This window comes from Hemitrygon akajei, chromosome 12 (genome assembly GCF_048418815.1).
Source record: "Hemitrygon akajei chromosome 12, sHemAka1.3, whole genome shotgun sequence".
Lineage (NCBI taxonomy): Eukaryota > Metazoa > Chordata > Chondrichthyes > Myliobatiformes > Dasyatidae > Hemitrygon > Hemitrygon akajei.
This window is the reverse complement of record NC_133135.1, coordinates 107,522,181-107,548,327: the sequence shown is the minus strand read 5'-3', so window position 1 is coordinate 107,548,327 and position 26,147 is coordinate 107,522,181. Positions and strand designations below refer to the sequence as shown.

Below are 26,147 nucleotides of genomic sequence, written 5' to 3'. Positions count from 1 at the left end.
ACAGGCCCTCTGGCTCGCAATGCTGTGCTGAACATTAATTAAACACCTATCCAATCACTATAACCTACTCAAGGACTGGTTTAAACACAACGATGCAGCAGCACAAGCATCAACTCTCCTCTCACCTGTCTCGGTGAAAGCACCTGCTCCCCCCTCTCCACCACCTGCCATGCAAGCAACACCAAGGCCCCCAAAAGCACCACGCTCCAGAGTCCCTCAAAAAAAACTGTCCATCCCAACAGATTCTCTCTCTCCCTGACGAGGGAGAGAGAGGTATCACTCCTGACACAGTGAGAGTGGAGACCAACCACATAACAATTACAGCACGGAAACAGGCCATCTCGGCCCTTCTAGTCCGTGGCGAACGCTTACTCTCACCTAGTCCCACCGACCTGCACTCAGCCCATAACCCTCCATTCCTTTCCTGTCCATATACCTATCCAATTTTACTTTAAATGACAATATCAAACCTGCCTCTACCACTTCTACTGGAAGCTCGTTCCACACAGCTACTACTCTCTGGGTAAAGAAATTCCCCCTCATGTTACCCCTAAACTTTTGCCCCCTAACTCTCAACTCATGTCCTCTTGTTTGAAACTCCCCTACTCTCAATGTAAAAGCCTATCCATGTCAACTCGATCTATCCCCCTCATAATTTTAAATACCTCTATCAAGACCCCCCTCAACCTTCTACGCTCCAAAGAATAAAGACCTAACTTGTTCAACCTTTCTCTGTAACTTAGGTGCTGAAACCCAGGTAACATTCTAGTAAATCTTCTCTGTAATCTCTCTATTTTGTTGATATCCTTCTTATAATTCGGTGACCAGAACTGTACACAATACTCCAAATTTGGCTTTACTAATGCCTTGTACAATTTTAACATTACATCCCAACTCCTATACTCAATGCTCTGATTTATAAAGGCCAGCATACCAAAAGCTTTCTTCACCACCCTATCCACATGAGATTCCACCTTCAGGGAACTATGCACCATTATTCCTAGATCACTCTGTTCTACTGCATTCCTCAATGCCCTACCATTTACCATGTATGTCCTATCTGGATTATTCCTACCAAAATGTAGCACCTCACACTTATCACATTAAACTCCATCTGCCATCTTTCAGCCCACTCTTTAACTGACCTAAATCTCCCTGCAAGCTTTGAAAACCTACTTCATTATCCACAATGCCAACTATCTTAGTATCATCTGCATACTTACTAATCCAATTTACTATCCCATCATCCAAATCATTAATGTGTATAACAAACAACATTGGACCCAGTTCAGATCCCTGAGGCATACTACTAGTCACCAGCCTCCAACCTGACAAACAGTTATCCACCACTACTCTCTAGCATCTCCCATCCAGCCACTGTTGAATCCATTTTACTACTTCAATTATTAATACCTAACGATTGAACCTTCCTAACTAACCTTCCGTGTGGAACCTTGTCAAAGGCTTTACTGAAGTCCATATAGACAACATCCTCTGCTTTACCCTCGTCAACTTTCCTGGTAACCTCTTCAAAATATTCAACAAGATTTGTCAAACATGACCTTCCACACACAAACCCATGTTGACTGTTCCTAATCAGACGCTGTCTATCCAGATAATTATATATACCATCTCTCAGAATACTTCCTATTAATTTACCCACCACTGACGTCAAACTGACAGGCCGATAATTGCTAGGTTTACCCTTAGAACACTTTTTAAACAATGGAACCAAATGAGCAATACGCCAATCCTCCGGCACCATCCCCGTTTCTAATGACATTTGAAATATTTCTGTCAGAGCCCCTGCTATTTCTACACTAACTTCCCTCAAGGTCCTAGGGAATATCCTGTCAGGATCCGGAGATTTATCCACTTTTATATTCCTTAAAAGCGCCAGTACTTCCTCCTCTTTAATCATCATAGTTTCCATAACTACCCTATTTGTTTCCTTTACCTTACACAATTCAATATCCTTCTCCTCAGTGAATACCGAAGAAAAAAAATCGTTCAAAATCTCCCCCATCTCTTTTGGCTCCACACATAGCTGTCCACTCTGATTCTCTAAGGGACCAATTTTATCCCTCACTGTCCTTTTGTTATTAATATAACTGTAGAAACCCTTTGGATTTATTTTCACCTTACTTGCCAAAGCAACCTCGTATCTTCTTTTAGCTTTCCTAATTTCTTTCTTAAGATTCTTTTTACATTCTTTATATTCCTCGAGCACCAACAACTGGCTGTCTCGATGTTACAGTCTGCAGCATCACTTGTTTCAACAGCAGCGTACACTGCTGTCTCGATGTTCTGATCTCCCGCCGTGCTTCAGTCAGCGACAACCCTGAGGGATCGGTTGTGGAGGCCAAGTCATAGGGAATACTTCGAGCAGGGATTAATTGCTGAGCGGATAAGCATTACAGGGAGAAGGAAGGAGAACGTGAGCATGCTGTGTTAATACCGGAACGTGTGGCAAAAACTTGTGGGCACATCCTTAGGCTGTGTTGGTTGTAATCGCAAACGGCACATTTCATTGGATTTTTCGATGTACATGATTAATAAATGCATCTGAATTGGAATAGTTTGAGAAAAACAATCAGCCATGATGAAATGGCGGAATAGATCTAATGGCCTGAATGGCCCAATTTGGATCCTATACCTATTTTATTTAGTTATTGAGATACAGCGTGGAATAAGCCCTTCGAGTCGCACCGCCCAGCGATACCCCAATTAAACTCTAGTCTAATCACAGGACAATTTACACTGACCAATTAACCTACAATGGGTATGTTGTTGGACTGTGGGAGGAAACCAGAGCACCCAGAGAAAACCCACGTGGTCACGGGGAGAACGCACAAACTCTTTACAAACAGCAGCGGGAATCAAACCTGGGTGGCCGGTCTGTTCCCTCCAAGCTGTGCGTGCGCACACGCGTTTTCTCAACCAGCGCACAAAGGAAATTAATGTGCGCACAAAAGGTTAGGTATCTAAAATAACGTAGTAAATAATAATTATACTTAATGAAAATAATCTTTTAGCTAAATGTTTCTGTTAACTAGTTAGTTGGTTTTTCAAATACCACAATGCACGTCTCTAATTTACGTCACCTCACCTTTCCTGTTCCGGTTTGTACAGCCGCATCGTGGCGGCAGCCATCTTTGGCAGACAGTGTTCATATCGTAAAGCTTACAGAGATCTGTTTCAAATCCTGTAGATAGCTTACTAAGTTTTTATTGAAAAAAATATTGACTATGTCAAATTCAAAAGAAGCGAAGGGCGAGAAGTGCAAAAGAACTGCAAATTTGTTTAAAGTTGAATGGCTTAACAAAATAGTAGAAACTGCTACACCGAAAACGTCACAGCAGATACAAGTTCGCTGTTGAGTTTTATAAATAGTCTTTGTGTTCATTTAGAAGAAAGGTTTCCTGAAGATGAGGTACCAGAATGGTCAACTTGATTTCTCTGCAACTGCAGATTGTGACGTCACATTTGGCGACGAACAAGTTAATGCCTTATGCCTAAAATATCATGATTTTCTAGCTGAAAATACTGTAACAGTTAGACAGTTTAGTGATTTCAAATTTTCCGTGCAAGAAAAAGTTAAATCCAAACTGATTTCAAACTTTGCTCAAATGGTGGCATTTGTGCTTCAAAATGAACAGTTCTGCGACCTTGCACAGTCGATGGAATTGGGGGAACCTTTCTTGCGTCTCCAGTTTTATGTCAAATATTTTGTAAACCTACATAAACTGTGCCATGTGTGCATTCAGTGCGCACATACTTTTGTCACAGGAAAAAGTTTGCACAACGTAAGATTTTTACGCACGCTGACTACTAAAATTCAGAGGGAACATCGGTGGCCGATATTGTAAAGCATTGTCCTAACCACTGATAGTCTCGTGGTGTGTCACAGAGAGCCAACCAGTTATCCGGAGGTTTGTGGTCCTGATCCTAAACCTTCAGTGAGAGGAAACTACTCCGTATCTGCACTGTCAAGCTCTCTAAGAAACTTTCTTCTAAAAACAACCCTCTCACCTGGGCTCAGGCACCATCTTGGCTCGTTAGCTAACTCTGCCCACAGCCACCTGACTCAGTGGTGAGAAGGCTGCCTTTCGTAAGCAATACAAGTCCAGGGTCAGTATGATTTGAGGTTCAACCATACAGGAACATTGGGACGTTCCGATTAAAGAAACCTCAATTTCAACGAATGCTGCGTAAATGCTACCCATACAGAATTATCGGTGGCCCAGAAATAACAAACGTTCACCAGCATAAAATTATAAAAGAAGTATATTTACCAGATTTGCAACTTTATCAAACAGTTAACAGAGAAAGAAAAAGAAAGATAAAAGAGCCTGTTACAGTTAAACAAGTCTAAGTGTGCACATAAACGTTGGAGCTTGTTTTTTTAGTAGCTTTACTCATGCCCTTGAATTCTCATCACTAGCCACAGGTACAGCTTCCCTTCTCGAAGCACTCCCTGTCAAAGGGTCTCCTCTTCAGATGGGACCCTCCGAACATCTTCCCTAGTGTTTGTCTCTCCACACCTTCCACCAAAAGACCCCAAACCAGACTACTGCCCTTCAGAAAACTCTTCCCGCCCAGCTCTCTAGAACCGTCTCTGATATCCCACAATCCTGACTGGTTGACACAACATTCCTTAGTTGGACAACGTGGCTCCTTAGCTTTAGCTGAAGCCAAGACACTCTTAGCAGCAGAACACACTGCTTTTGCAGAAACTGCTAAAGTAAAATACCTCACAACATAGCAGTAGAAATCGTAACCCGGGAATTACATAAACTTCAGGGGTTCAAACCTTGATCAACGCTGGGATGATCAAGAATTGAACCAAAATTATTCAATAACTTTAAGGACTGCACAAATTCTCATTTAAAAGGTCAGGATTTGGGAAACCTACAGAACTACGGGTTGATGCCTTGTGAGATGAGCCATTTCATTAATACCACACATTCAGGGGGATGTTAAGGTTTATTTAGCACTACTTGGCTCTTCCTTGGTCCATTTATCTCTCCTTCCATGTTGCTGATGTATAAGCAGTAGTGGGATCTTGCTCTGCATAAATTGACAGCCATGTCTCCAACACTGAGACATTGTCAATGGTTCCATTTAATATCAGGGAAGGTATACGGTATACTACCTGAAATTCGTACTCTTCACACACATCCACAAAACAAACCCCACAGAATGAATGATAGAAACATTCAGCAAAGCCCTGAAGCCCTGCCTGCCCCCTCCCTTCACACACGCAGCAGCAAAGACATCGACACTCCCCCTCCCCCTCGCTTGCTCCAGCAGAAGCACCAACCCCTCATTCCCCTTCCTTCCCCCCCCCCAACATGGGCTCTCTCTCTCTCTCTCTCTCTCTCCCCCCCTCCCCCTCTCTCTCTTTCCCCCCCCACCCCACCCCTCGCTTGCTCTGAAAAAAATTGATTTCCAGGGTATTGTATATAATTTGCGGCCATCAGGGAGCCGCTGTCAATATGCCGGAGACTCCCGGAACTTCCAGAAGAGGTGGGACGTTTGCAGTCTGGGAGCCCGATGGCTGCAGGCCACAGGCACAGAGTCTGTCCAGCTCAAAGGCTGGTCCGGGAGTCCGATGGCTGCAGACCACAGGCACAGAGGCCGTTCAGCACTGTACTAGTCCGGGAGCCCGATGGCTGCAGGCCACAGGCACAGAGGCCGTTCAGCGCTGTGCTAGTCTGGGAGCCTGATGGCTGCAGGCCACAGGCACAGAGGCCGTTCAGCACTGTACTAGTCCGGGAGCCCGATGGCTGCAGGCCACAGGCACAGAGGCCGTTCAGCGCTGTGCTAGTCTGGGAGCCTGATGGCTGCAGGCCACAGGCACAGAGGCCGTTCAGCACTGTACTAGTCCGGGAGCCCGATGGCTGCAGGCCACAGGCACAGAGGCCGTTCAGCGCTGTACTAGTCCGGGAGCCCGATGGCTGCAGGCCACAGGCACAGAGGCCGTTCAGCGCTGTGCTGGTCCGGGAGCCCGATGGCTGCAGGCCACAGGCACAGAGGCCGTTCAGCGCTGTGCTGGTCCGGGAGCCCGATGGCTGCAGACCACAGACACAGAGACACGTTAGTGCTGAGTTGAGCTGAGAGCCCGATGGCGGAAAAGCTATGGTGAGAAGAGGAAAATGTGGCTGCCAACAACACTCTAAATGACTGAACCACTAAAAAAATTAAACAAATCCAACGACGGCTGATCGCAAAGTTGGAGTTAATCCCATCTGGTGAGAGAGGTGAGGGTAACTGCAGAGTAGCAGTTAACACATTGCTTTACAGCACCAACGATCACTGAGCAGGGTTCAATTCCCGTCGCTGTCTGAGAGGAGTTTGTACGTTCTCCCTGTGACCGTGTAGGTTTCCTCCCACAAACCAAAGATGGACGGGTCAGGATGAGAGAGGTGTGGGTATGCCAGATATGTGGTGGTACCAGCAGGCTGCCCCAGCACAATGCCCACTGATTTGATGGATACAAAATGATGCATTTCACACCCCTTTCCTCCTCGGGCCTTCCCATCCCCGCACCTGAGGTTCAGATCCAAAGATGGGTGATGGGGTGGCGATATGTCTCTACCAAAGGAGGTGTAAGGCACTCCTTCCCTCCGCTAGCCTGCAGGTCACCCTTGGGCGAGGTGTAGCACCCGCCTAGACCCTCACCCCTGATCAGGGTCATGTGAAGCCAGGGAGCAGCTGGTGGATGGTCGTACGAGCAGCCGGTGCAGATCACAAGTCCTGGTTATGTGACCACTGACACCAGGCAGACAATCTCTGAAGAGTATTGATAATGACTGGGGTCACCCGTCTTGTAAAGACACTGTCCAGAAGAAGGTAATGGTGAACCACTGCTGTAGAAAAGATTTGCCAAGAACAATCACGGTCATGGAGAGACCATGATTGACTACATGATACGACCCAGGATATAACGATGACGATGAGATATATTAAAGGCTTAGTCCAACAAATAATCATAATCCAGCTCACCATTAAACAATGAGTGGCAAGTCCCCGGAATGTACTGCCAGGGAAAATGGTCTAACAGTTCAACTTAATATCAGAGAATGTATACAGAATACATCTGAAATTCGTACCCTTCACAAACATCCACGAAAGAGAGAAAACCCCAAAGAATGAATGACAGAAAAACCTTAGAACCCCAAAGCCCCATCCCCTCCCCCCTTCCGCACAGGAGCAGTGGCAAAGTATCAACCCTCCCCACACTTGTTCCAGCAGGAAACATCAACACCTCCCCATCACCCACCCGGGAAGCCATAGCAAAGCTCCCAAAATCTATAACCCAGCACTTCGACATCCCACAGGCACATTCACTCTCTCTCTCTCACTCTCACTCATTCTCACTCACTCTCTCTCACTCTCTCTCACTCTCTCTCTCACTCTCTCTCACTCTCACTCTCTCACTCTCTCTCTCTCTCTCACTCTCACTCTCTCTCACTCTCTCTCACTCTCTCTCACTCTCTCTCTCTCTCACTCTCTCTCACTCTCTCACTCTCTCTCTCACTCTCTCTCTCACTCTCTCTCTCTCACTCTCTCTCTCTCTCACTCTCTCTCTCTCTCTCTCTCTCACTCTCACTAGCGAGGGAGAGTGAGGTATCACACCTTCCACAGTGAGAGGGGAGACCAACAACTCACTGTTTCGATGATACTATCATTACCGATGATACTGTCATTACAGATGCTGCATAATAATATTGAAGAGACTCTTGGGCAAATGAGTATGCCGAGAAGGCAAGAATATAGCCAATGGACTAGGAAAGCAGATCTGATTAATTAGTTGTTCATCTAATTAGTTCAGTGCAACATCACTGTCGAAGGGCAGGTCTTGTGCTGTTCTTTTCCAGTTTCTATGTAACGTTATTCCTAACTGCCTTCTACCGCTGTAATCAGCAACAATTTCTACTTCAAACCTGCCGATGGGTGTGAGCTGATCCTAAACCAAATTCACAACTGTTGTATGCTGTGGGTAATTGCAAACCCCTTCCCCTTCACCATCCCCTTTCCTGTTACCCTCTTTCACCCTACCTACCCATCACCTGCCTCTGGTGCTCCTCCCCCTTCCCTTTTTCTGTGGTCTTCTGTCCAATCAGATTCCCTCTTCTCCAGCCCTTTATCTCTTCCACCAATCAACTTCCCAGCTCTTTACTTCATCCCTCCCCCTTCCAGTTTCACCTGTCACCTAGCACCTTGTATTTCTTCCTCTCCGTCCCCCCCCCCCCCCACCAAACCCTCTTACTCTGTCTTTTCCCCTTCCTTTCCAGTCTCGAAGGGTCTCGGCCCGGTGTTCGCTCTTTTCCACAGACGCGGCCTGACCTGCCGATCCCTCCGCATCTTGTGGGTGTCGCTCTGGACTTCCAGCATCTGCAGATCTTCTCATGTTTGTCTTATGCTGTGGTTTTCCCAACTTCTGAGGATACAATCCCTTCGGTGCGGGATTTCAAGGTTGCTACCCATTTCAATCCCATTCCCATTCTCACCTCCGTCCATGGTCACCTTACTATATTTTGTAACTTCAAAACGATAAATTAATTCAAAGAAACTCACGGGGGGTGCCCCAAAATATGGGTGCACTTCCAGTTCGCTTTAAGTGAGGTGTGCATGTATCACGTGGTAGCATGAGGATATATGGAATTCACCGTATTTATAACCCATGAATTATTTAAACAAACAAGAATACTTAATCAAATATATATACACACACACACACACACACACACACACACACACACACACACACACACACACACACACACACACACACACACACACACACACACACACACACACACACACACACACACAAGATTACTCAAATATTATCGAAGTATCAAATACACATTACTCCTCTTCTGCCAAGATGAGGCCACTCTCAGATTGGAGGAGCAACACTTCATATTCTACCTAGGTAGCCTCCAACCAGATCACATGAACATCATGTCCTCCAGCTTCTGGTAATTTCTCCCTTAACCCTCCTTCTCTCTTTTAATTCCAGATGGTCTCTCACCCCTTCTCTTCACCTGCCTATCATCTCCCTCTGCTGCTCCTCCTTGTTTCCTTTCTCCCATGGTCCACTCTCCTCTCCTATCAGATTCCTTCTTCTTCAGCCCTTTACCTCTTCCACCTACTTCATCTCCCATCCCCACTCACTCGCCTTCCTCCTCACCTGGTCTCATCTGTCACCTCCCAGTTTGTACTTCTTCCCCTCCCACCAATTTCTTATTCCAGCTTCTTCCGCCTTTCTTTCCAGTCCTGATGAAGGGTCTCAGCCAAAACATTGACTGTTTATTCCCCTCACAGATGCTGCCTGACCTGCTGAATTCTTCCCACATTTTCTGTGTTGCTCAAGATTTCCAACATCTGCAAAATATTTTGTGGTTACTGTCTGAAACCCTTCCTTCATCAAAAGAGTAACCAAGTTCTAATGGACCCATTTACCTCCCACAAAGATCTGGTGGTCTTAAAGAGAAAATTACCATTCCAACATGTCGGTCCATAGCCTCCTCTTCTGCCACAATGGGGCCATTCTCAGTTTGGAAAAGCAATATTTCATATTCAGTCAAGCTGGCCTCCGACTTGATGGCGTGAACATTGATTTCTGCAGCTTCCAGTAACTTTCCCCACCACCCCCCTTCCATTCCCCATTCTGGTCTCCCTCTTACCTCTTCCCCTCACCTGCCTATCACCTTTCCCTGGTGTCTCTCCTCTTTCCCTTTCTCCTATCAGATTCCTCCTTCTTCAGCCCTTAACCTCTTCAACCTATCACCTCCCAGCTTCCCACATCACTCACCCCTTCCCACCCATCTAGCTTCACCTATCACATTCTAGACTGTAATCCTTCCCCTGCCCCCGCCTTTTTAATCTGGCATCTGCCTTTTTGCTTCCCAGTCCTGAAGAAGGGTCTCAGTCCAAAATGTTGACTTGTTATTCCTTTCCATAGATGCTGCATAACCTGCTGAGTTCCTTCAACATTTTGTGCGTGTTACGCTGTCCAGCTTAACTGTGGGACAATGGATTCCACTGCTTTCAGCAAGAGTGCATTCCTTTCTACCTTTTCAGCTGCAGATTTAGTACCATACAGATTTAATATTCCTGGACATTGGTGCCTTGAGGATAGGTAGACTACAGAGCATGTCTCATGGGAAACATTCATCAATATCATCATTATGTGCCATGTTGTAAGACATGGCAATCTTTGTCTTTCCATGACTGTGATTACTTTGACACATTTTCCTACAGAAGTGGTTTAGCACTGATTTCTTCTGAGAAGTGTCTTTACAAGACGGGTGATCCCAGCTTATTTCTTTATTATAATTATTATTTTTCTTGTTTTTTTGTGTGTTTTTTGTTTGTTTCTTTGTATTTACTGCGAAATCCGCAAGAACATCAATCTCATGGTTATATATGTTGACATATAGGTACTTAATACATTAATAATAATGTAAGGGGTTTCTTCTTTCATGTTACTGTTAAGGCTAATAAAATGGCTTCTTTGTTATTTAGAAATAAAAATGCTTCTTTGTTATGGTAACTGCTGAGAAAGTGCTTTTCTGGGTTTTGTTTGGGTTATAATTACTGATAACGAGAATTGTATTCATTTGTTAACCAATTGGGATAGATGTTATTCTTTCTTGTGGGTCTGTAAACAGTTGTTTCGCGGGCTTTGGGGAGAAGGCGCGATGGGGATAGAGAGAGGAGACGCGATGCTGTAAGCTGGGTGACGGAACAGACCCCGAGCGGGAGCCCGAGGCCCAGGGTCTTCGACGAGGAGAGGAGACGAGGCCAGATTCGTGTGGAGCGTCTGGTCGACCACCATTGTTGGTCCCAGGCAGCGGGTCGAGGAGGTCGAAGGGGATCGAATGGTGGCAAGAAAACTTCGTTAACTGAGCTCCAACGGTTGTGCACGAAGTGGTTGGACTTTGATAAGTTTGGCGTCTTTTAATTTTAAATTGTATCTCTACTAAATACATAGTTCCAGTAAGATCGATAAAGTGTAATCATTTAATTGCATATGGTGTACTGTCTGTTATTGGGTTTGGTGGGGACATCACACAGCATCTACACAAGCTGATTATCCAGTTTGGCGGGGCCGAAAGCTGCTCCCCCTAGACAAGAATGAGCTGAGCGAGACTGAGGCTTACCAGGGGGGCTACAATAATAATTTTACTTTCTGAGCCCAAGAGCCACAAGGTAATGTTACCAAACCCTGGTTAGACCACACTTGGGAGTATTGTGTTCCATTCCAGTGACATTATAGGAAGGATGTGGAAGCTTTAGAGAGGGTGCAGAGGAGATTCACCAGGACGCTGTCTGGATTAGAGAGGGTGCAGAGGAGATTGACCAGGACGCTGTCTGGTTTAGAGAGGGTGCAGAGGAGATTCACCAGGACGCTGTCCGGATTAGGGAGGGTGCAGAGGAGATTTACCAGGATGCTGCCTGGATTAGAGAGGGTGCAGAGGAGATTTACCAGGATGCTGTCTGGATTAGAGAGGGTGCAGAGGAGAGTTACCAGGATGCTGTCCGGATTAGAGAGGGTGCAGAAGAGATTTACCAGGATGCTGCCTGGATTAGAGAGGGTGCAGAGGAGATTTACCAGGATGCTGCCTGGATTAGAGAGGGTGCAGAGGAGATTTACCAGGATGCTGCCTGGATTAGAGAGGGTACAGATGAGATTTACCAGGGTGCTGTCTGGATTAGAGAGGGTGCAGAGGAGATTTACCAGGACGCTGCCTGGATTAGAGAGGGTGCAGATGAGATTTACCAGGGTGCTGTCTGGATTAGAGAGGGTGCAGAGGAGATTTACCAGGACGCTGTCTGGATTAGAGAGGGTGCAGAGGAGAGTTACCAGGATGCTGCCTGGATTAGAGAGGGTGCAGAGGAGATTGACCAGGATGCTGCCCGGATTAGAGAGGGTGCAGAGGAGAGTTACCAGGATGCTGCCGGGATTAGAGAGGGTGCAGAGGAGATTTACCAGGAAGCTGCCTGGATTAGAGAGGGTGCAGAGGAGATTCACCAGGACGCTGCCTGGATTAGAGAGGGTGCAGAGGAGATTTACCAGGATGCTGTCTGGATTAGAGAGGGTGCAGAGGAGATTCACCAGGATGCTGCCTGGATTAGAGAGGGTGCAGAGGAGATTTACCAGGATGTTACCTGGATTAGACAGGGTGCAGAGGAGATTTACCAGGATGCTGTCTGGATTAGAGCGGGTGCAGAGGAGATTTACCAGGATGCTGTCCGGATTAGAGAGGGTGCAGAGGAGAGTTACCAGGACGCTGCCTGGATTAGAGAGGGGGCAGAGGAGATTGACCAGGATGCTGCCTGGATTAGAGAGGGTGCAGAGGAGAGTTACCAGGATGCTGCCTGGATTAGAGAGGATGCAGAGGAGATTTACCAGGATGCTGTCCGGATTAGAGAGAAGGCAGAGAAGATTTACCAAGACGCTGTCTGGATTAGAGAGGGTGCAGAGGAGATTTACCATGATGCTGTCTGGATTAGAGAGGGTGCAGAGGAGAGTTACCAGGATGCTGCCTGGATTAGAGAGGGTGCAGAGGAGATTTACCAGGATGCTGTCTGGATTAGAGAGGGTGCAGAGGAGATTCACCAGGATGCTGCCTGGATTAGAGAGGGTGCAGAGGAGATTTACCAGTATGCTGCCTGGATTAGAGAGGGTGCAGAGGAGATTCACCAGGACGCTGCCTGCATTAGAGAGGGTGCAGAGGAGATTTACCAGGATGCTGCCTGGATAAGAGAGGGTGCAGAGGAGATTTACCAGGATGCTGTTCGGATTAGAGAGGATGCAGAGGAGATTTACCAGGATGCTGTCTGGTTTAGAGAGGGTGCAGAGGAGATTCACCAGGACGCTGTCCGGATTAGGGAGGGTGCAGAGGAGATTTACCAGGATGCTGCCTGGATTAGAGAGGGTGCAGAGGAGATTTACCAGGATGCTGTCTGGATTAGAGAGGGTGCAGAGGAGAGTTACCAGGATGCTGCCTGGATTAGAGAGGGTGCAGAGGAGAGTTACCAGGATGCTGTCCGGATTAGAGAGGGTGCAGAGGAGATTTACCAGGATGCTGCCTGGATTAGAGAGGGTGCAGAGGAGATTTACCAGGATGCTGCCTGGATTAGAGAGGGTGCAGAGGAGATTTACCAGGATGCTGCCTGGATTAGAGAGGGTGCAGATGAGATTTACCAGGGTGCTGTCTGGATTAGAGAGGGTGCAGAGGAGATTTACCAGGATGCTGCCTGGATTAGAGAGGGTGCAGATGAGATTTACCAGGGTGCTGTCTGGATTAGAGAGGGTGCAGAGGAGATTTACCAGGACGCTGTCTGGATTAGAGAGGGTGCAGAGGAGAGTTACCAGGATGCTGCTGGATTAGAGAGGGTGCAGAGGAGATTGACCAGGATGCTGCCCGGATTAGAGAGGGTGCAGAGGAGAGTTACCAGGATGCTGCCGGGATTAGAGAGGGTGCAGAGGAGATTTACCAGGAAGCTGCCTGGATTAGAGAGGTTGCAGAGGAGATTCACCAGGACGCTGCCTGGATTAGAGAGGGTGCAGAGGAGATTTACCAGGATGCTGTCTGGATTAGAGAGGGTGCAGAGGAGATTCACCAGGATGCTGTCCGGATTAGAGAGGGTGCAGAAGAGATTTACCAGGATGCTGCCTGGATTAGAGAGGGTGCAGAGGAGATTTACCAGGATGCTGCCTGGATTAGAGAGGGTGCAGAGGAGATTTACCAGGATGCTGCCTGGATTAGAGAGGGTACAGATGAGATTTACCAGGGTGCTGTCTGGATTAGAGAGGGTGCAGAGGAGATTTACCAGGACGCTGCCTGGATTAGAGAGGGTGCAGATGAGATTTACCAGGGTGCTGTCTGGATTAGAGAGGGTGCAGAGGAGATTTACCAGGACGCTGTCTGGATTAGAGAGGGTGCAGAGGAGAGTTACCAGGATGCTGCCTGGATTAGAGAGGGTGCAGAGGAGATTGACCAGGATGCTGCACGGATTAGAGAGGGTGCAGAGGAGAGTTACCAGGATGCTGCCGGGATTAGAGGGGGTGCAGAGGAGATTTACCAGGAAGCTGCCTGGATTAGAGAGGGTGCAGAGGAGTTTCACCAGGACGCTGCCTGGATTAGAGAGGGTGCAGAGGAGATTTACCAGGATGCTGTCTGGATTAGAGAGGGTGCAGAGGAGATTCACCAGGATGCTGCCTGGATTAGAGAGGGTGCAGAGGAGATTTACCAGGATGTTACCTGGATTAGAGAGGGTGCAGAGGAGATTTACCAGGATGCTGTCTGGATTAGAGCGGGTGCAGAGGAGATTTACCAGGATGCTGTCCGGATTAGAGAGGGTGCAGAGGAGAGTTACCAGGACGCTGCCTGGATTAGAGAGGGGGCAGAGGAGATTGACCAGGATGCTGCCTGGATTAGAGAGGGTGCAGAGGAGAGTTACCAGGATGCTGCCTGGATTAGAGAGGATGCAGAGGAGATTTACCAGGATGTTACCTGGATTAGAGAGGGTGCAGAGGAGATTTACCAGGACGTTGTCTGGATTAGAGAGGGTGCAGAGGAGATTTACCAGGATGCTGCCTGGATAAGAGAGGGTGCAGAGGGGATTTACCAGGATGCTGTCTGGATTAGAGAGGGTGCAGAGGAGATTCACCAGGATGTTACCTGGATTAGAGAGGGTGCAGAGGAGATTTAACAGGACGCTGTCTGGATTAGAGAGGGTGCAGAGGAGATTTACCAGGATGTTACCTGGATTAGAGAGGGTGCAGAGGAGATTCACCAGGACGCTGCCTGGATTAGAGAGGTTGCAGAGGAGATTTATCTAGATGCTGCCTGGATTAGAGAGGGTGCAGAGGAGATTTACCAGGATGCTGCCTGGATTAGAGAGGGTGCAGAGGAGATTTACCAGGAAGCTGCCTGGATTAGAGAGGGTGCAGAGGAGATTCACCAGGATGCTGCCTGGATTAGAGAGGGTGCAGAGGAGATTTACCAGGATGCTGTCTGGATTAGAGAGGGTGCAGAGGAGATTCACCAGGATGCTGCCTAGATTAGAGAGGGTGCAGAGGAGATTTACCAGGATGTTACCTGGATTAGAGAGGGTGCAGAGGAGATTCACCAGGACGCTGCCTGGATTAGAGAGGGTGCAGAGGAGATTTACCAGGATGCTGCCTGGATAAGAGAGGGTGCAGAGGAGATTTACCAGGATGCTGCCTGGATTAGAGAGGGTGCAGAGGAGATTTACCAGGATGCTGCCTGGATTAGAGAGGGTGCAGATGAGATTTACCAGGGTGCTGTCTGGATTAGAGAGGGTGCAGAGGAGATTTACCAGGATGCTGCCTGGATTAGAGAGGGTGCAGATGAGATTTACCAGGGTGCTGTCTGGATTAGAGAGGGTGCAGAGGAGATTTACCAGGACGCTGTCTGGATTAGAGAGGGTGCAGAGGAGAGTTACCAGGATGCTGCCTGGATTAGAGAGGGTGCAGAGGAGATTGACCAGGATGCTGCCCGGATTAGAGAGGGTGCAGAGGAGAGTTACCAGGATGCTGCCGGGATTAGAGAGGGTGCAGAGGAGATTTACCAGGAAGCTGCCTGGATTAGAGAGGTTGCAGAGGAGATTCACCAGGACGCTGCCTGGATTAGAGAGGGTGCAGAGGAGATTTACCAGGATGCTGTCTGGATTAGAGAGGGTGCAGAGGAGATTCACCAGGATGCTGCCTGGATTAGAGAGGGTGCAGAGGAGATTTACCAGGATGTTACCTGGATTAGAGAGGGTGCAGAGGAGAGTTACCAGGATGCTGCCTGGATTAGAGAGGATGCAGAGGAGATTTACCAGGATGCTGTCCGGATTAGAGAGAAGGCAGAGAAGATTTACCAAGACGCTGTCTGGATTAGAGAGGGTGCAGAGGAGATTTACCAGGATGCTGCCTGGATTAGAGAGGGTGCAGAGGAGATTCACCAGGACGCTGCCTGGATTAGAGAGGGTGTAGAGGAGATTTACCAGGATGCTGCCTGGATTAGAGAGGGTGCAGAGGAGATTTACCAGTATGCTGCCTGGATTAGAGAGGGTGCAGAGGAGATTTACCAGGAAACTGCCTGGATTAGAGAGGGTGCAGAGGAGATTCACCAGGACGCTGCCTGGATTAGAGAGGGTGCAGAGGAGATTTACCAGGATGCTGCCTGGATAAGAGAGGGTGCAGAGGAGATTTACCAGGATGCTGTCTGGATTAGAGAGGGTGCAGAGGAGATTCACCAGGATGCTGCCTAGATTAGAGAGGGTGCAGAGGAGAGTCACCAGGATGCTGCCTGGATTAGAGAGGGTGCAGAGGAGATTTACCAGGATGCTGTCTGGATTAGAGAGGGTGCAGAGGAGATTCACCAGGATGCTGCCTAGATTAGAGAGGGTGCAGAGGAGAGTCACCAGGATGCTGCTTGGATTAGAGAGGGTGCAGAGGAGATTTACCAGGATGCCGTCTGGATTAGAGAGGGTGCAGAGGAGATTTACCAGGATGCTGCCTGGATTAGAGAGGGTGCAGAGGAGAATTACCAGGATGCTGCCTGGATTAGAGAGGGTGCAGAGGAGATTTACCAGGATGCTGCCTTGATTAGAGAGGGTGCACAGGAGATTTACCAGGGTGCTGTCCGGATTAGAGAGGGTGCAGAGGAGAGTTACCAGGATGCTGCCTGGATTAGAGATGGTGCAGAGGAGATTTACCAAGACGCTGTCTGGATTAGAGAGGGTGCAGAGGAGATTTACCAGGGTGCTGCCTGGATTAGAGAGGGTGCAGAGGAGATTTACCAGGATGCTGTTCGGATTATAGAGGAGATTTACCAGGGTGCTGCCTGGATTAGAGAGGGTGCAGAGGAGATTCACCAGGACGCTGCCTGGATTAGAGAGGGTGCAGAGGAGATTTACCAGGATGCTGCCTGGATTAGAGAGGGTGCAGAGGAGATTTACCAGGATGCTGCCTGGATTAGAGAGGGTGCAGAGGAGATTTACCAGGAAGCTGCCTGGATTAGAGAGGGTGCAGAGTTGATTCACCAGGACGCTGCCTGCATTAGAGAGGGTGCAGAGGAGATTTACCAGGATGCTGTCTGGATAAGAGAGGGTGCAGAGGAGGTTCACCAGGATGCTGCCTAGATTAGAGAGGGTGCAGAGGAGATTTACCAGGATGTTACCTGGATTAGAGAGGGTGCAGAGGAGATTCACCAGGACGCTGCCTGGATTAGAGAGGGTGCAGAGGAGATTTACCAGGATGCTGCCTGGATTAGAGAGGGTGCAGAGAAGATTTACCAGGATGCTGCCTGGATTAGAGAGGGTGCAGAGGAGATTTACCAGGAAGCTGCCTGGATTAGAGAGGGTGCAGAGGAGATTCACCAGGACGCTGCCTGGATTAGAGAGGGTGCAGAGGAGATTTACCAGGATGCTGCCTGGATAAGAGAGGGTGCAGAGGAGATTTACCAGGATGCTGTCTGGATTAGAGAGGGTGCAGAGGAGATTCACCAGGATGCTGCCTAGATTAGAGAGGGTGCAGAGGAGATTTACCAGGATGTTACCTGGATTAGAGAGGGTGCAGAGGAGATTTACCAGGACGTTGTCTGGATTAGAGAGGGTGCAGAGGAGATTTACCAGGATGCTGCCTGGATAAGAGAGGGTGCAGAGGGGATTTACCAGGATGCTGTCTGGATTAGAGAGGGTGCAGAGGAGATTTACCAGGATGTTACCTGGATTAGAGAGGGTGCAGAGGAGATTTAACAGGACGCTGTCTGGATTAGAGAGGGTGCAGAGGAGATTTACCAGGATGCTGTCCGGATTAGAGAGGGTGCAGAGGAGATTCACCAGGACGCTGCCTGGATTAGAGAGGTTGCAGAGGAGATTTACCTAGATGCTGCCTGGATTAGAGAGGGTGCAGAGGAGATTTACCAGGATGCTGCCTGGATTAGAGAGGGTGCAGAGGAGATTTACCAGGAAGCTGCCTGGATTAGAGAGGGTGCAGAGGAGATTCACCAGGATGCTGCCTGGATTAGAGAGGGTGCAGAGGAGATTTACCAGGATGCTGTCTGGATTAGAGAGGGTGCAGAGGAGATTCACCGTGATGCTGCCTAGATTAGAGAGGGTGCAGAGGAGATTTACCAGGATGTTACCTGGATTAGAGAGGGTGCAGAGGAGATTCACCAGGACGCTGCCTGGATTAGAGAGGGTGCAGAGGAGATTTACCAGGATGCTGCCTGGATAAGAGAGGGTGCAGAGGAGATTTACCAGGATGCTGTCTGGATTAGAGAGGGTGCAGAGGAGATTCACCAGGATGCTGCCTAGATTAGAGAGGGTGCAGAGGAGATTTACCAGGATGTTACCTGGATTAGAGAGGGTGCAGAGGAGATTCACCAGGACGCTGCCTGGATTAGAGAGGGTGCAGAGGAGATTTACCAGGATGCTGCCTGGATAAGAGAGGGTGCAGAGGAGATTTACCAGGATGCTGCCTGGATTAGAGTGGGTGCAGAGGAGATTTACCAGGACGCTGCCTGGATTAGAGAGGATGCAGAGGAGAGTTACCAGGATGCTGTCTGGATTAGAGAGGGTGCAGAGGAGAGTTACCAGGATGCTGCCTGGATTAGAGATTCTAATTAGATGACTTCTGAGGATAGATTGAGTGAGCTCGGGCTTTTCTCTCTGGACCGAAGGAGGATGAGAGGTGACAAGATGATAAGAAGCATTGATTGAGTGGATCGTCAGAGACTTTTTCCCAGGACAGTAATGGTTAACAGAAGCGAGCGTGATTGGAGGAAAGTTTTGTGAGGTAATATTTTTACACAGTGTGTGGTGGGTGAATGGAAACCTGCCAGGGGTGGTGGTAGAGGCAGATACATTAGGGACATTTTTTTGGGTAGGCACACACAGGAGAAATCCAGAGCACAATATCCAACACACAGATGGCTGGAGGAACTCTGCAGGTCAGGCAGTATCTATGAAAATGAATAAAACAGTCAACGTGTCATGCCGAGACCCTTCATCAGACCTATTTATTCCTCTCCATAGATGCTGCCTGACCTGCTGACTTCCTCCACCATTTTGACCGTGTGTGCGTGTGTTTTGTTCTTAGATTTATTTAGTGATACAGCACAGAGTAGACCCTTCAGTCCCTCTTAGCCACACTGCCCCAATAGCCCATGACAAACCCAATTACCGTGAACCTAATCATGGGACAATTTATAACGACCAATTAACTACCTGGTACGTCATGGGACCCTGGGAGGAAACCAGAGCACCTGGGGAAAACCCGCGCATTCCACGGGGAGAACATATGGACTCCTGACAGATGGTGCCAGAATGGAACTCTGAAATGCCCCAAGCTGTGATAGCATCGTGTCAACTAGGCACATTGAAAAATGGACAGCTATGTGGGAGGGAAGGGTTAGATTGATCTGGGGTAGGTTAAAAGGTAGGCTTAAAGTTCAAAGATTCGAAAGTACATTTATTATCAAAGTATGTACGCAGAGTACGACCCTGAGATTCATCTTCCGCACAGACAGCCAGGAAACAAGGTTACACCATGGAATCAGTTCGAAGAAACCATCAAACTCCCAATGCACAGAACTAAATCGCGCAAGCGGCAGGAAAAGAATTAGCAAACCCCACAGACTATAAAACACCAAACCACAAAGTTATCGAAAGAGTCCGGGCATATTCAGTTCTGTTCAATCTAGCGCTGTGTCGATCATTGACTGCAGGCCGCAGAGACGGTCCACCCCAATCAAAGCTGCACCAAACAACAACAAAAAAGGAGCAACGATTGTGGGCTGAATGGCCTGAACTGTGCTGTACTGTTCTATTTTCTACTCCTGACAATATCCCCACACTGGAAAATCTATGGGCGATCTGGGAATATCAATAATGGTTGGAAGCTGGTTTTTGTGCCAAGGAACCACGGGAGACGGTGACTATGAGAGCAGTCATCGTCCTTCTGGGCACGGCCTGTTTAGGACAGGGTTGTGGTTAGCGTCAAGCTTACCAGCGATCACCGTTCAGGGTCCGATTCCCGCCGCTGTCAATAAGGAGCTTAAACGTTTCCCCCCCCCCCCCGACTGTGTATGTTTCCCAAGGGCCTGCCCACATTCTCCCACATTCCCCCACTGTTCCATTCTCCCACTGTTCCTCCCACATTTTAAAGACGCACGGGTAAGGGTTATGAAGTCACACTGGAAGCATGGCAACATTTGCAGATTACCCCCGGCACATCCTCATCTCACTGAGCACCTACGCTCTGTCCGCCAGAGAAAGCAGGATCTCCCAGTGGCCACACATTTTAATTCCACGTCCCATTCCCATTCTGATATGTCTATCCATGGCCTCCTCTACTGTCAAGATGAAGCCGCACTCAGGTTGGAGGAACAACACCTTATATACCGGCTGGGTAGCCTCCAACCTGATGGCATGAACATTGACTTCTCTAACTTCTGTTAATGCCCCTCCTCCCCTTTTACCCCATCCCTTATTTATTTTTTTCTCTTTTTTTCTCTCTCTGCCCCTCTCACAATCACTCCTTGCCTGCTCTCCATCTCCCTCTGGTGCTCCCCTCCCCCCTTCTTTCTCCCTCGGCTTCCCGTCCCATGATCTTTTCCCTTCTCCAGCTCTGTATCCCTTTTGCCAATTACTTTCCAGCTCTTAGCTTCATCCCTCCCTCCCTGTTTTCTCCTATCATTTCAGATCTCCCCCTCCCCCTCCCACTTTCAAATCTCTTACTATCTCTTCTTTCAGTTAGTCCTGACGAAGGGTCTCGGTCCGAAACGTCGACTGTACTTCTCCCTATAGATGCTGCCTGGCCTGCTGCGTCCCACCAGCATTTTGGGTGTGTTACTTCCTCATCAGTGTTGGTCATCATCACAGAACAGTGGAGAGCATTCTAACTGGCTGCATCACCGTCTGGTATGGGGATGAGGGGTGGGGGAACACTGCAAAAGATCAAAATCAGGAGCAGAAAGTTGTGAACTCGGTCAGTTCCATCATGAGCACTTGCCTCTCCAGCATCCAGGACATCTTCAAATAGTGGGGCCTCAAAAAGGCAGCACCCATCATTAAGGACACCCATCACCCAGGACATGCCCTCTTCTCATTGCTACCGTCAGGGAGGAGGTACAGGAGCCTGGAGGCACACACTCAATGACTCAGGAACAGCTTTTTCTCCTCTGCCGCCTGATTTCTGAATGGATACGGAACCCATGTACGCTACCGCCTCACTACGATTTTTAACTCTTTTTGCACTATGTATTTAACTTTTTCAATATATACATACTTCTTCCTTTACAGCTTTTATTATTGGTTATTGCATTGTACTGCTGCTGCATTACAACAAATTTCATAACATAAACCTGATACTCAGTCTGTGCTTGTGGAGAAGATGTTTTTAACAGTGGGAGAGTCTAGGACCAGACAGCACAACCTAAGAATAGAAAGTCGTCCCTTAGCAACAGAGATGAGGGGGAATTTCTTTAGCTAGAGGGTGGTGAATCTGTGGAATTCACTGCCACATTTGGCTGGATTATTGGGTAAATTTAAAGCAGAGGGCAGACAAGACGGTAAGATGATAAGATAAAGGAACAGAATTAGCCAGTTAGCCCATCGAGTGCACCCCGATTCCTCTCGGCCATTAGATTTCTGAATGGACGTTGAACCCACAAACTCTAACTCACTACTTTTTAAAAATATTTTTGCAGGACTTATTAATTTAACTTTATATGCAGTTAAATTAAATGAATATCTACTGTAATTTACAATTTTTTAATGTATTGCAATGCACTGTTACAGCAAAAAAACAAATTTCACGGCACATGCCGGTGATATTAAACCTGATTCTGACAATGCACTTGACTATATATTTCAAAGTACACGTCACACATAAAGCTAAACTTTTATCTTGAGGAGGGCACGCAACGAAAGTGGCGCAGCTGGTAGGGCCGCTCCTCCACAACTCCAAGGACGCTGGCTCCGCGCTGGTTTCTGGTGCTGTCTGCACATTCTCTGCTCTGTGCTCGGGCTTTACTTCCTTGCTGATTTATTCAGAGGTACTGCACGGAATAGGCCTAACCCCTCCAAGAGGACCACAACCTTGTCATCGGGTTTGGGCGCACTGTGCCTCAGTGACCCGGGGAGCTGTGCTGGCTGGAGTCAGGGCCTTGTGCTTTGGCTCTTGGTAGGGTCACCCATGCCAAACAGGTCAAAGGGTAGAGGTCAGACTAAGAGTGATCCACTGATCCTTCAGGTTCGGGGGTTCCGCTCAGGGCTAACAACCCTGACTGGTCAAACAAAACTGTTACGGAAACAGCAATGAAGAATCCTTCTGCATCTGAGTGCAACGGTATTCCTGCGTCTCTGCCCGGGATTTGCATGACTGACAGTAGTGAAAACCGAGAGGGAGCTACTGACGTGACGAAGGAAGCCCTGAACACCGCCAGAGATGGAGGACCGTCATTACTGCCCTAAACGTCAGTGGCACAACAGGCAGTAAGTAACCTACCCAGCACCCGGGGGGAGCCTACACACTCCATGGGGAGGACTTTCAGAGAATCCTTACAGAGGACAACGGTATTGAATTCTGAATCCCCGAGCTGTAATACTGTCGCGCTGATCACTTCACTACCACAGCACCCGCGACCCAGAGTCGTGCAGTTGGTAGGTTAATGGTTACCAGGGTGTTGGTGAGTGATCAGAATCAGAATTAATAACACCAGCATTCACTGTGAAATTTGGTGTCTTTGCGGCAGCAGTACGAAGCAATACATAATGATAGAAAAATGGGAAGTACAGCATATATATTAAATAGTTAAATTAAATCAGTAGTGCAAAATAAAAATTATAAAGTAGTGAGGTGGTGTTCATGGGTTTGCTGTCCATTCAGAAATCGGATGGCAGAGGGGAAGAAGCTGTTCCTGAATCGTTGAGTGTGGGTCTTCAGACTCCTGTACCTCCTCCCTGATGGCAGAGGGGAAGAAGCTGTTCCTGAATCACTGAGTGTGTGTCTTCAGGCTCCTGTACCTCCTCCCTGATGGCAGAGGGGAAGAAGCTGTTCCTGAATCACTGAGTGTGGGTCTTCAGGCTCCTGTACCTCCTCCCTGATGGCAGAGGGGAAGAAGCTGTTCCTGAATCACTGAGTGTGTGTCTTCAGGCTCCTGTACCTCCTCCCTGATGGTAGATATGAGAAGAGGGCACGTCCTGTGTGATGGATGCTGTTTTTCCAAGGCATCGCTCCTTGAAGATGTCCTGGATACTACAAAGGCTAGTGCCCATGATGGAATCAGGAGGAAACTTCTCAAATGTAGAGAGAATAAAATATTTTCATTGTTGGTATTGGGGTGGGGGAGGGGGGGGGGAGTGTGCTTGATAGGTCGGTTCAGAGGGGCTGAAAGGCCTGTGTGCTTGCTGTATGACCGAACAACTTTGTGGCCAGAGGCAACCGGGCAAGAAGGGAGGCAGAGGCGGGAGAGTTTAGAGGGAAGGAAGGGCGAGGGAATTCTGGTCAAGATGGTACAGAGCTGCCAGGTCCGTCATCCAGGCTTAGACTTTGTTTTTTTCACCTTGCTAGGGATGGTTTTGGGGACAGTGTAGGGAGTTAGGGTTCAGGGACAGGAATAAGGACGAGTTGGAGGTGAGGGAGGGGCTTGCTTTGCTGTTGTTGTTCTGCTGAACACTGTCGACATGCAACGTTGGTGCCAGAATGTGTGGCAACCCTTCGGACTGCCCCCGCCCCTAGCATTGAATGAAAGTGACACATTTTGCTGTAAATGAATCTGAATCTGACTGACTTCTGCCAAAGATTAAAGGTTAGCCCTATTTATCACATTGAAACGTACAGTAAAATGCCTCGTCTTTTAACAACGAACACAACCTGAGGATGTGCTGGGGCAGTCCGTAAGTGTCACCGCAGCCTACCCACAACTTACTCATCCCAACCCGCAAGTCTTTGGACGGGGAAGGATGTACAGACAGCGGCGGGATCGAACCTGAATTTGGCAGCTGGCACAGTAAAGCGATGCCCTGACCGCTCCGCTTCCACGACACCCCGAAAATTAAATGATGCCATTTTGATAATTACAGTTTAAAATAAACACTGGTCTTCACTCGTCTCAGACAAGGATGGGAGGGAGGGAGATGAGGAGGCGTGAGGCCAAGTGTGTGTGTGTGTGTGTCTGGGCAAAGATGGAGAGGAGGGATATGTCAGGGGGGGGGGGGGGAGCAGGGCGGAAAGGGAAGAAAATATTCACCCAATAAAAATCTTCATTATTTTGGAGTTTTTCTACATTTAGTTTTGAAATAATCTCAGCAGATCAGGAGCAAAGCATCACAGTGCATAGCTAAATTCAAGATGAAACGTGTTCATCCATTCCACTTCACACTCCTTCAATAAACCTGTCAAAATTACCCATCCTCATCAGTGGCAACAGCTGGTAACAGTTCATAAACCTGAGAACTGACCAAAACATATTTTAACTAACAATAAACCCGGTGGAAGCTATTTCACACTGGGAGGTGGGAAAGGTCCTTTACAATTTTTTTTTTAAAAACACAAAATGCTTTCTAATCTTTAAAAGCAAAAACTATTACTTTGAGGGGAAGACAACCAGACAATAACATATTTTACCAAGTATATTATTTGAGTGAAAAAAAAATCAACCAGGCAATGAGATATTTTAGCAAATATGTTATTTGAGTGGGAAATCAGTCGGCAATGATAGATTTTTACCACATATATTATTAAATGTCTTCAATAATAAATAGTATTGCTCAGTTAAAAAAAAATCTATATTGTATAATCAGACACATGATCAAGCAATACAAGAAACCTTACCGTGTTTTTTTTCCAATTGATTTATGTGTTGAATAATAATTCTGATGTTTATCAGTAATAACTGTGGCAATATGAACAATTTTAAAAGGAGCTAGTCGCTGCCGATTTGCCAAGCCTGCATTGTTAAGGTTTCTGCCTTGTTTTTGCTGCGTGTTTGTTTTTTTGGACCCAGCAGCAGACGAGGATGCTTACAGACAATAGGCACAGCATCAGCAGCTGCAAGGCTTGCAAACTGCGTCAGTGAGAAAAAAAACACGAGACTCCTCCAAAAGCAAGCATTAAATGCTACCGATATTTCTGTGGACTCCCCTCTCCTCTCCATCGTTCACGTCCAGCAAGAATCAGAAATATCTGAGAGTGTCAAAACACCATTTTCCGAAGTATCCCTTTCGCCCGACCAGCGCCCTTCGAGACATCGAACAACAGGGCAGTAACATATGCTTCAAAGTCAGATTGTTGCAATGTTACACCCGTGTCGCAACAAAGGAAAAGACAAAGGAGCTACCATTATATGAAGATTTCGGTCTTACCAGGCGGCTCCGCTCGTCTCTGTAGTGTGTTGGTGGATGTCTCCTCCTACTCTCTCTGCCCAAGATGCTGGGCTTTCTGTCGCCGCCTGCGTCAGACCTTCTGGCTCTGGCACTCGCGATTCCTCCCCTGACGCGAGGCTTCGCGTTCTAGAAACCACTTCCATTCAGGGCGGGCGGGCTACTAGGCTTTGACGAAGAAGAGAATCGTCTAACAGGCCTAAAGTAAAATATAACAAAATTCACCATATGTGATGGAAAATAAATAAATACAATAGAATTTGTTAAAACCTATACAGTACATATATAAAGACTAGCCAACAACCAATGTGCCATTTCCAGAAATGCCGAAAACATTTATTTATTTATCAATTCATTCATCCATCTATCAACCTATCTATCTATCTATCTGTCTGTCTGTCTATCTATCTGTTTGTCTGTCTATCTGTCTGTCTTTCTATCTGTCTGTCTTTCTATCTGTCTGTCTGCCTGTCTGTCTGTCTATCTATCTATCTGTCTGTCTGTCTATCTATCTGTTTATCTGTTTGTTTGGCTGCCTATCTGTCTGTCTGTCTGTCTGTCTATCTATCTGTTTATCTGTTTGTCTGTCTATCTATCTATCTATCTATCTATCTGTCTGTTTACCTGTCTATCTGTCTGTCTTTCTATCTGTCTGTCTGCCTGTCTATCTGCTTGTCTATCTGTCTGTCTATCTGTCTATCTACCTATCTATTGATTGATTG

At 47.6% G+C, this 26,147-nt stretch overlaps 1 protein-coding gene across 3 annotated transcripts in view; it reads right to left on the bottom strand.

Annotated features, from left to right (window-relative positions):
- clip3 (CAP-GLY domain containing linker protein 3) overlaps positions 1-25,556 on the bottom strand; it is a 98,156-nt gene extending 72,600 nt beyond the window's left edge. For 2 of the 3 annotated variants that reach the window (XM_073063803.1, XM_073063801.1), the window contains exon 1: positions 25,408-25,556. The gene's annotated coding sequence lies outside the window, so the exon portion shown is untranslated. The remainder of the gene's footprint in view (positions 1-25,407) is intronic. The other variant, XM_073063802.1, reaches the window with a different exon arrangement.
- Between the last annotated feature and the right edge of the window lie 591 nt (positions 25,557-26,147).